We start from the raw sequence: 11,913 nt of genomic DNA, 5'->3' as shown, positions 1-11,913 counted from the left end.
ATTGTTTTTGCTTGAATATTTTTCAGGATGAATACTTAAGATTCTGCACTCATACGGTGTTCTGAGGGAATGTGCAACTTTAGTTTTCCACACTGGATGTGCATTGCCTGTGCACAAATACATTCATACATTTGTAATGAGACGACTTCAGAGACACGACTGTAGAAGGCTTCCTTATTTATTGCTTAATACTTGACAACAGGGTCACAGAGTAACACCAGCGCTGACTGACTATTGGCTTTAGCCCACCATATAGTGACGGCGGCGACGTACAATTATATAGCTGGCTGACTATATAGTAACGACGGCGATGAAGACTACATCGCTGGCTGGCTATGCAGTGACGAAGAGATGACAGCGAGGACAGCGACGACAGCCAGGACCCGAACCCCTAAGACAGCTCCGAACCCCTATTCACCTCTCCCTTATATTCACCCAGCGTGGCCAAGCCCTGCCCTTGGCCACGCCCCTCTTCTCGAACTCTCCCGCGGGTTCCAGGATCTTCTAGTTCGATCCCCTCTTTGACCCTTGGCCCAGTTATGCCCCCCTTGTGGTCACTCGCCTTTGTATCGATCTATGCTGAACCCACACCCGTATTTAGCACTTATGGCCGCTAGATGGCACACTGTCATTACATATTTTCGGTGTCGATTTTAACATTTTGCTGACACTACCATGCCCGATACTGCAAGTGGCTGCCTCAAGCCTTTATTGTATGAGATGTGTGTACAACTTTTTGAATTGGGGTCCATCTGTGATTTTGAGTGTCCAAAAAACTGATCGGATAGATCTGCTGAGCAGATGCAAAACACCCATCCACCGATATTTGCCAGCAGCCTGCAGGGCTGAGAAAAACTTGTCGAGTCCGGTCAGGGAGCACTCGTCAACAATGTGCGACAGAGTCTGTCACTGGCCACATCCACACAGTGGGCTGTTGGTACGTTAGCTACAGGCGTGTGGAGAGATAGGCTGCGCACATAGTCCCTGGCCAGAACAGAACCTGTGAAGCAGGGCACATACCCACCGCGGCAGGTCAAAGCCAGGATAGCGAACGGTGGGGTTAGTGACGAGGAAGTGGTTCTTGAACTGATATACCGTACTGTGAAAGGTAATTGCTTGCTTACACCACTCCAGAGAAAGGGACCCACCACTACAAGGAGCTCAAGAGAGCCCTGTAGAGGGGGTTATTTTGGCCACACTCTTCAATGTTGTCAAGGAATCTTGGAAGAAGTGAGAGTACCCACACTTTGCCACACCACATGCAGCCTGCCGATCAATGCTGCTGGGTGCACAGAGGAGGGGGTTTAAGAAACGTGCCCATTCTCTTTGGTTCTTTCGGTAAAGCCACGTAGGTATAAAATAAAATAAGTTAAATCACGACGTTTCGGGCGCAACACAAGCGTCCGTCATCAGGTGGGACAACCACAGCAAGAAACAATTTCAGAATTGTTTCGCAGTCACGAAAACTTCAAATATAAATTGAACGTGCCCATTGTTTTAACTGCTGGTGCACTCGAATAAAATTTGTAACCTCCGGATAGCAAGTCGGGTTTGCTAACCATTACACCATGGCCGCATCCGGCTACACTGTATTTATATGTAAATGTCCCGCCTGGATGCTACAGTGAATTTAACGGAAACAATTTGTGCCTGCTATGCAAGAGAATTGTGTGACTTGACTTCATTATTGGTTTCATGGTATCCATTATATTATATTTACTTAATGGTTATTTGCGGAAATTACACCATGGAATGTGCTTGGGAAAAAAGAATACCGTTCTTGGAATATATAATATGCACGCAATGAAGAGTGCCCATATTAAATGTACGTGGACTGATACCATTTACAAAGATCACTGGAGTACTGTAATACTAGTTGGGTTCAATTACATTTTTTTTGCCATTAGGCCTTTAATGTTATGGAATTACCAACGTTAATTGCGGACAATGTTCTTTATTGTGCAGCTGAATAGGCCAGCCATGAATGTGCCCTTTGCTTTTATCAGAATATGCGGAGGCTACACTTCAACCCCTGTAGCCACCTGGTAAGGTTTTCGCAGGTTATTTCCTCCAAAGTGAATGTTGAAAGCCTGTTATATTATCATCATGAAGAGTATGTGTGGTGGGATAGTGTTAGGGCATGTCTTGGAGGTTACGTATCAACTGTCAGAAACTGCGGATTCTGGGAGAAGGTGTGGTGGGATCACCGTCTTTGGCCATGATGCCACCGTGATCTTAATTATAGAAATCAAATGCGAAAACAATCCCAATATATTTCGATTTAAAGCTTTCGTGACTGCAGGGATTCATCTTCTTGGTTCTTTCGGTAAAGTCACGTATAAGGGAAATAATAAAATAATAAAAATAAAACATAATAAAATAATTCTCACGACGTTTCAGCCACAACGCAAGCAGCCGTCCTCAGGTGAAGAACAGGTCTGTCGACGCTGTCTCCCCGACAGACCTGGTCTTCACCTGAGGACGGCTGCTTGCGTTGTGGCCGAAACGTCGTGAGAAATTTTTTATAATGTTTTATTTTTATTATTTTATTATTTTCCTTCTACGTGACTTTACCGAAAGAACCAAGAAGATGAATCCCAATATAATAACGTTGTCCAATGTAACAGCAGTGGCGGGCCGTGTATTTTACACTGAGGCCTTCAGTGTTATCCTCCCGCAAATTAAACCACCTTCGAATAACCTCACCATGACACAAGGGCTACAGGCTATTGTCATTCGACGTAACCACCCCATATTCACAGTGACAGTAACCTTTATCGAGTGGAAAAAAGTGATTTAACACGAGGCTCAACACCTATGAGAGTTACAATACACTAACTGCAGAGACATTAATACATGGTGACTGAAACCATCAAGGATGTACCACTATTACGCAGTGTGGCAGGATGCTGCATCACGAATAGACATCACACAACCCAAATCAATGTCATTACCAAAAAAACAATAACAAACTCACAACAACCAGTCACATTTACTCATACGACCACCAAGCAAGCAAAAATGCCGTAAAACACAAATAACACAATCAGGATTCAACAGGCTTCCCCATCTAAAGCACTTAATCAAAAAATCTAAACGTCACGAAAGAAAGTTTAAATAAATATTAGATGATGCTACATTACGTGCTAGCTAGTTTTACTTGAGTTAGCTAACTGGCCCTCCGATCACGTCACACGAAAAATGCTAACGTAGGCGGCTAGGCCAGCTAGAAGGTTTCGGCGTGTCAAAGAATACGCCTAACACGGCAAACTCGAAATCTGATTGGTTAAATAATATGACAATAAACAACATCGTCCCCATTTGCTTCAACAGCAGAGGGGATTCACTCGAAATTCTGAAGGCCTCAGGGTAGATTTGTCACCCGGAGAGGTGGATACAGCAGCACAGGTGGAAAATCTGATTGGATAAAAGCTCTCATTTATGAGCTGCACTGGAAGCAGTGCAACTGATGGATAGAGTAGCAATGAAATGACGTTAATAGACTGATGAGAACGAACTTTGTAAAATACATTTAGCATTAATGAAAATATATATTAAACTATAAAAAGTAGAATTATCTGATTCTGACAATCTATAGGCCAGCAGAGAAGGCCTTGCTGGCCCTGATGGACCGCTTCTGGTAACAAGTACCCCAACATAAACCATTGTTAACCATTTGTATATTTCATCGTGCTAAAGGGAAAGCAATATTTATGGTACATTTAAATTATCAATGGACAGTTTATAGCCCTTTGTCAATCCACCGCTGGATGAAAGCCTCCCAATTTTGTGTCGGTCGTGGGAGTTGTTTAATGTTGACCAGTGCGGGTTGGTACACGTGGTAGACTCAGGACCGGTTCAAATCACTGTTAGTTCTGGTCGTGAATCGAACTCAGATCACCAGGTTCATAGCCCAGTGTGCTGAACATCGTCACACCACTCCTCCCAACACGGTGTGTGTATGCAATGCTGTAATTAAAAACATTTAATTTATCAATTACTGCAATGCTTTATACGTACAGGAGAATATTACATAGAACAGAATATTATTTTTGTTTAATAACGAAAAAGAAAATGTCTTGCTTATGTTGTACAGCTGCAGGTAAAAAAAATGACTTTGATCACTTGCATAAAATATTTTCTGCCTTCCTTTGTTAGTGTTAGGGGTACTGGGCTGTGTCCTCTGCTCACATTAATACGTGAAGCCTAGGTTTTTTTTTTATGAGCACAGTGGTAGACAGAAAACTAATAAACAGTCCCCTAGCTAAAATATACGAATTCAGGCCCAGGAAGCTGTGCGAGAGACATGTTTGGGTTTTCTGGAATGACAAACTTTGTTTTTGAGCTGAGAGGCGACCGTCTCGCCTCGCCGTGTCCAAAGCCTCGTGGATTTTTTGGCGTAACGTCTGCGATATGGGCAGTTAGCAACGAAATAAACACCCCCAGATTTATAGCGCCGCAACGTACGTGGATTGCCCAAGCATCACTCTTGTGGAATTTTGCGTGTTTGCCATTAATCTGCCAAAGGAAATATAGTGGTATTTTCAGGTGAGCTCGTTGTTGGCACAGTGGTCAGTGTCAGATCTCACTCAAGAGCTATGTGTGGCTGCTGATACATCTTCAGCATGGAGCGCTGCTGCCGCGAGAGTAAAAGAAAGCTACAGTAACCATTCCTTACACACAACCGTGGGGAAATGCAGTGTAATAATACACTTGGTATTGGCGCCAATCTAATAACATGAGGCTTTTACAAAGGTGCTGTTTCACAGCTCGGTATAGCCTGTTACTAGATGACGATTTTGTGATGAGGTTTTACCCAATGAAGTAATTTGCGAATAATTTTTCATGTTTTTGACATATTTGGACTGTGATGCCGGCACATAGAGCCAGCCCTTTATCGCATAACGTCATGGGATCTTGAACTTCTAGATTTGAAGCTTTCGTGACTGCAAGGATTCATATTCTTAGGGTTTTTTTCGGTAAAGTCACGTAGGTAAAAAAAAGAAAATTAATAAAAGTAAAATTAAAATAAAATTAAAAATCACGACGTTTCGGAGGCAATGTATTTTTGCCTTGTCAAGTTCGACAGTCATCCTCTTAACATAGGCACAATACTGGATTATAGTTATGTATCTTGGAATAAAGTTGCATAGGACTCGTCAATTATTTGCGGTTAGAGTCCATATTGAAATAATTTTATTTTTGTCGGCTTCACGCTGAATAAATCTGACAATGATTCACTCATTTTGTCCAAATTGTAACGCATTATTTTGGTTTATTGTCTTTGTGATACTGAAAACCACGTGGAAATAAGTAATTTCACGTAATGTAATGAAATGTTAAGCGTACAACATTTCAGTGCCCCTCCTCTGGAGGTTTGCTGGCTTGGTTGGGAAGTTGAGATTGTGGTCTGGGATGTGACCTCTGGACTAAAGTTTTTGTTGTGATAACTTTTTGTGCTTTTTTTGTGACATTTCTTGATATTTTAAAAAATATTGTTTTGATTTTGCTTGGTAGGTTTTCATTTGCTTGGTAGGAGTGGCTGTATATGGCATTTGGTCCTTACATATACTTAATGTACAGCGTTATGGGATTCTAGTAGCATGAATGATGCTATATAAAATTAAAGTGTTATTATTATTAGGACAGTCAGTGTTTAATAAGGGTGCACTTTTGGTTCGGATCAGATGATAAGACTGGCCATGTGTGTGTACTAAAATGTTACCTGATCAGGATCAGGGCTTTTCGTGATCAGCGGATGAATTGGTGTCTGATCAACCTCGTAGAGGAAGCATTGTAATGTCCATCGTAGAGGAAATGTCGTATTTATTTGATCAATCCACTACTGGATGAGGGTCTTCCCACAATGTAGGAGTTATTTGAGCATATTTCACCACACTAGCCATTGCGGGTTAGACCAGTCTACCAGTGAGACACACGGGCAGAGCTTGGAACCTCCTGGTGGGATCCAGAGGGGGGCGTGGCCGAGGGCGGAGCCAGGCCACGCCGGGGAGGATAAAAGGGTGGCTCCGACACTCAGTCTGAGCTGCTGTTGTCTGGGAAAGGAACTCGTCGTGCTGCTGTCGTCCTCGTCTTCACATCCTCGGCGTCGCTGGTCGGGTAGCGTACGGACCGTGGATAGATAGCCCCTGTGACTATATGGAATGGAATAAAGGATGTGCCTCCAACTCTTAGTGTGTCCAGATTGATACACTACAGATGTACAATCATGGATTTTGCTGCACTGCCGCCTGTTGACCATAATTCTGTATAGTGTCGCAGCTGCCTATGACAACCTGGCATGCATGTTGATTACTTACCAGAGATGGAATATGCTGATTTATGTGACAAATGTAACGTATTTTTGTGTGTGTAGTCATTCTACCAATGCGAAACGATCAATGCATTCCACTAAAGAATGCAGATTAATCCTGAGTAGCCGCGTGTATTTAACCCAGTAGCTCCGTAGTGCCCTGCTCAGCGCTCTGACACATGAATAAAAATTAGAAAAATTACTTATTGATATTGCATTGGCAGTGGTGCACAAGCACAACGAACATACACGTCCTAAATTAGAGGGAGTGTGTAAAAATATAACATTCAAAATATTCAATCATATTAAAACATAATTTACGTGATTTATATAACGTATAAGTTTATAAAAAATAAAATGCATAAAACATGCTGTTTAGACAAACCTTGAAATGTGTAACTGGTAAATGTATTAACGACAAGCTCTTCGTACAAGATCACATCCACCCACCTTTAACATCTGCATCTACTACTCAACTCTGCTTTGAAGAATAAAAGGTCTTGTATTGCTTTGACTTGAGCTAAATACTGTAGCTCTTTAATACACGGCACAATCGTTATACTTTTAAAAGGTATGACAACTGCTTATTTAGAAATGTACACCAAAGGGCATGCAGACCCGGGTTGTAATGTTGTACATATAAAATCAATTTATATATGGTGTAATGCATTATGTGTAAATAAAGTGAGTTGTGTGAAAATGGTTTGTCCTGTAAGGTCAGCAGACATATGGGTTTCCAAGCACTATCACGCCAGACTGTTTTGTTATAACTATTATGACTGTAACATGTTGAGTTTGAATATAAGCATTTTATTAAAACGTTTCATGAAATGTCTTTCTCTGATTATGCTGACTGCAGATAATGATGAACATGCTGTATTCAGCAATGGGCAATGAAGCGAGATCGGGACAGATTGTGCAGAGCGCATGAACTGAAAGTTTCAAAGTTCGAATCCCATTCAGAGGTTCCTTCCTTCGTTCCTCAGTGGTTAATAAAATAAGTACCACTTTATGTAAATCCATCAGTGGCTGTCCTATGCATAAACTAGCCATCGTCATGGGAATGTGGAGCTTAAACGACTGTTTGGGGGAATCATCTTCTTGGTTCTTTCGGTAAAGTCACGTAGAAGGGAAATAATAAAATAATAAAAATAAAACATAATAAAATAATTCTCACAAAGTGAGAATAATTTTATTATGTTTTATTATTATTAAATATAATTATTATTATTAAATATAATAAAAAGAAAACATAAAAAAATAATTCTCACAAAGTGAGAATTATTTTATAATGTTTTATTATTATTGTATTATTTCCCTTCTACGTGACTTTACCGAAAGAACCAAGAAGATGAATCCCTGCATTCACGAAAGCTTTAAATCGAAATTTGTTTGGGGGATGTATACAGGAATTTGAGTGCCACGCTGCACTCCATGGAGGGGAAAAAACATCTTACAAATTTTAACCCCATAAAACCATGTGACCCTCACAACGAATTGCTTCATGTCTGTAAAAGCACCAGCTATTAATTAGCCAGCACATATCTATCTGGAAAACAACAAATGTATCAGAGTACATGGGGAATTAGAACAATTTGTGATCCAAATATGACCCTTCTGATGACACCATATATTATCTTCGATTGCCCGTGTACCGTACTCTTCTCTCAATGTGAGACTTTCACGGAAACTTGATGCAAACCCATCAAAATAAACACTATTTAGAGGGGAGCGTTTGGCCCCATTAAAGCGCATGCAGGCACAAAGTGTGCTTTGTGGGGAAGGAACAGACAGGTGTCTTTAATATCTTTCCACTGCCCTCCTGTCTCGTTTGAAATGCGCGTTTTCCGTGTCAGTGAGCTTACAGCAGGGGGGGGCGGTGTGTATTCTGCGGATTCAATCCTTCAGATCCGATGTCAGAAAACAGTAAACACTGAATTAACAGCACTTGCTTATTAGATACGTTGGCTCATCAGTCACAAGGCTGGTTTAATTTTAAATGTGTAATTCTATAACAAGGATACATTTTCCTTACCCTTAAGAGCCTTTGTAGCATAGCCATATTTTTTTTTAGCAATGCGAAGGAAATGTTTAATCTTGTACGTTTTCTTACTATATGTACGTCTTACCATCCGGTAGGTGTATGTTTGTGTGTGGCCGGATTTGTATCTTTATTGCCTCTGGGCACAATTTTGGAAATAGGCACCCACGGAGGCCTACATTTTTTTTTAATAAAATACAGAGGTGGGTCATGTACAACTGATTCGCAATCCCACAGGGCTAGTGTCAACAACATATGCAGTCGTAATAATAATCAGGCATTGTCTATCCACTGCTGGATGGAAGCCTTTGCTCGCAGTGGCCATCCCTCAAGGGCCCTGTGGGTGCCAGCTAGGCCTTGGCAAGGTAAAAGGTAAAAACAACGAGCCTATCTTTACCCTACCTTTTACCTTACCACAATAAATCACTTTACCCTTACCTTTAGCAAGGTAAGGTAAAAGGTAAAAACAACAAGCCTAACTTTACCCTACCTTTTACCCTTACCCCATACAAATTACCCGATTACAGGGTAATTACTGGGGTACTACACATGAAAAAGGTTTATAACAGGTAAATGCTAGGAAGGGCGCTTTATTCATATAGAATACTCTCGATGATTCCAATTTTAAATGGAGGCCACGGACTGCACCACGGAGCTTTGAGCGAGCGGTAAAGAAGGTATTTACCCGGTAATTCTTCCGCGCTACCTTTACCCTACCGGGTAATTCTTCCACGCTACTTTTACCCTACCCTTTACCTTACCCCTTGGCATGTCGACACCTTTACCCTTTTACCCGGTAAAAAGGGTAAATTACCTTACCTTGCCGAGGCCTAGTGCCAGCGTCTATCTAACTCCATCCTTACGGTGGTTGTCCTCTCCGGCATGGGGATTAGGTGTGCAGCATTATGTTCAGTGAAGGGTTGTTAGCTCCCTCGTGCAGTGCTCGGTGATCTATGGGCGTTCTGCGTGACCTTCAGGGGTCGGCAACCAGCGGGTTCCAGAGCCAGCATTGCGGTGTGGCTCTTTACAAGGACTGCTGCCTCGTGACCTCATGCGTTAAGGAACCACCGTCTCGTAATTCGCATTGCATTGCGGCTCTTGGAATATTGAGGTTTTTTTAACCGAATTATTTTGGTTGTCGACCCCTGGGTGTAACACAATCACTTTGTGGTTTAATCATGAACTCAACCTGGGAAGTGGAAGAGCGATTTTTGCCTGGCTCTAATTTAAGTGTTTTTTTTCCCAGCACTGTAAACAAAATAATGCTGTAATTAAAAACAAGAACGCACGTTAATATACGTACATGTATAGGTAAGCATTACATAATTATACATTTCTCCATACATACACGGTACACTGTACAGTACTGTCGCTAATGGTTTATTTGAAACTGTTCGTAGCTAACAAGTGATATATTGTATCTGAACCGGTTCTATAGGTCCCTTCACCAACAAACCCCAGCCAGCTTGGTGAAGTATGGTCAAACAACCTTCATGAACTGACACAATGGTAAGGGAGACCCTTCGTCCAGCAGTGCATTGACAGCACGGTTGGCTATGTGCGGTGCGAAAGAAGTTCAACACGCCATATCAACACACAAAGGGCATGTGTGGTTTATTCAACTGTTACACCACCTTAGAAGACACTGTCTCTGGCCATGCCAACACCTGCAGAAGGAAGAGCAGTGTGCAGGAACTAAACAACGCGCGTAGTAGACCATACGACTACAGTGCTGAACACAATTAAAACAGCAACAGAAACACACACACACACAGACCACAAGCACACTACCTTATTAAACAACACATGCACTCACGTAAACGTGGAATACTCATGCATACGCATCTCCCTAAAGATGTGTACGTATGAGTTCGGGCAAGTGCTGTTGAAGAGCACATTCTGGCACGTCACACACTGCACCCAGGTACGCATTTGAGGCTATCGACCCAGGCGAGGCTTAGGACTGGTTCACATCTGACCCACATACACACTAATGTTTATCACTCCAAACATACAAAGATAACATTATTACACGCACATTTGGGAATTGCTTTGTGTCGCTTTCGTTCTTTGGGCTGGCTTAGCCATCCACCACGGAACTGTGACCTAGTCTGGAATTATCATCACCTCTAGGTGACTAGTTTGGCATGATCATCACGTCAAGGTGACTAGTCTGGCATCATCATCACCTCCAGGTGACTAGTCTGGCATCATCATCACCTCCAGGTGACTAGTCTGGCATTATCATCACATCCAGGTGACTAGTCTGGCATCATCATCACCTCCAGGTGACTAGTCTGGCATTATCATCACATCCAGGTGACTAGTCTGGCATCATCATCACATCCGGGTGACTAGTCTGGCATTATCATCACATCCAGGTGACTAGTCTGGCATCATCATCACATCCACGTGACTAGTCTGGCATCATCATCACATCCAGGTGACTAGTCTGGCATCATCATCACGTCCACGTGACTAGTCTGACATCATCATCACACCCAGGTAACTAGTCTGGCATCATCATCACATCCGGGTGACTAGTCTGGCATTGTCATCACATCTGGGTGACTAGTCTGGCATCATCATCACATCTGGGTGACTTGTCTGGCATCATCATCACATCCAGATGACTAGTCTGGCATCAGCATCACCTCCAGGTGACTAGTCTGGCATCATCATCATCACCTCCAGGTGACTAGTCTGGCATCATCATCATCATCACCTCCAGGTGACTAGTCTGGCATCATCATCACATCCAGGTGACTTGTCTGGCATCATCATCACATCCAGGTGACTAGTCTGGCATCATCATCACCTCCAGGTGACTAGTTTGGCATCATCATCACATCCAGGTGACTAGTCTGGCATCATCATCATCACATCCAGGTGACTAGTCTGTCATCATCATCATCACCTCCAGGTGACTAGTCTGGCATCATCATCACCTCCAGGTGACTAGTCTGGCATCATTATCACCTCCAGGTGACTAGTCTGACATCATCATCACCACATCTAGGTGACTAGTCTGGCATCATCATCACATCTGGGTGACTAGTCTGGTATCATCATCACATCTAGGTGACTAGTCTGACATTCTCAAATGTTAGGCGACTCGAGGGGGTCTATGAGGGGCGGCTGTATTAAGCCGACATCAGCAGTACGACTGCTCAACGTTGCTTCACGTTCATGGTTGGGCCGCTAACTCATTTCTGCATGTGTTAGTTTGTTGTCCTTCCCCCGCACCTCCGATCAGCACGGTTGGCTACGTACAGTGCGAAAGAAGTTGAACAGACACGTCGATATAAACCCCGTGTTGCGTGCGATTGGCCTTGGCTTGCTGGCACGCGGAGGCACCTCACCCCTGGCTATCCCCAAACCAACCTCGAGACCCACAGTTGTATCATCATCGCACACTCTGACAGCCAATGCCGACTCTAACTCCACGTTCATCATGAAGGCTTTTGGGATGGATCGCGGAAATAAAAATGTTGTGTCGTAACCGTCCACCACCCGACACAGCCAGTAAGGTTTGTCACGTAAAATGAAAACGCGCCAA

Source organism: Lampetra planeri, chromosome 2, assembly GCF_965212315.1.
Source record: "Lampetra planeri chromosome 2, kcLamPlan1.2.h2, whole genome shotgun sequence".
NCBI lineage: Eukaryota > Metazoa > Chordata > Hyperoartia > Petromyzontiformes > Petromyzontidae > Lampetra > Lampetra planeri.
Note: the sequence above shows the minus strand (reverse complement) of the source record.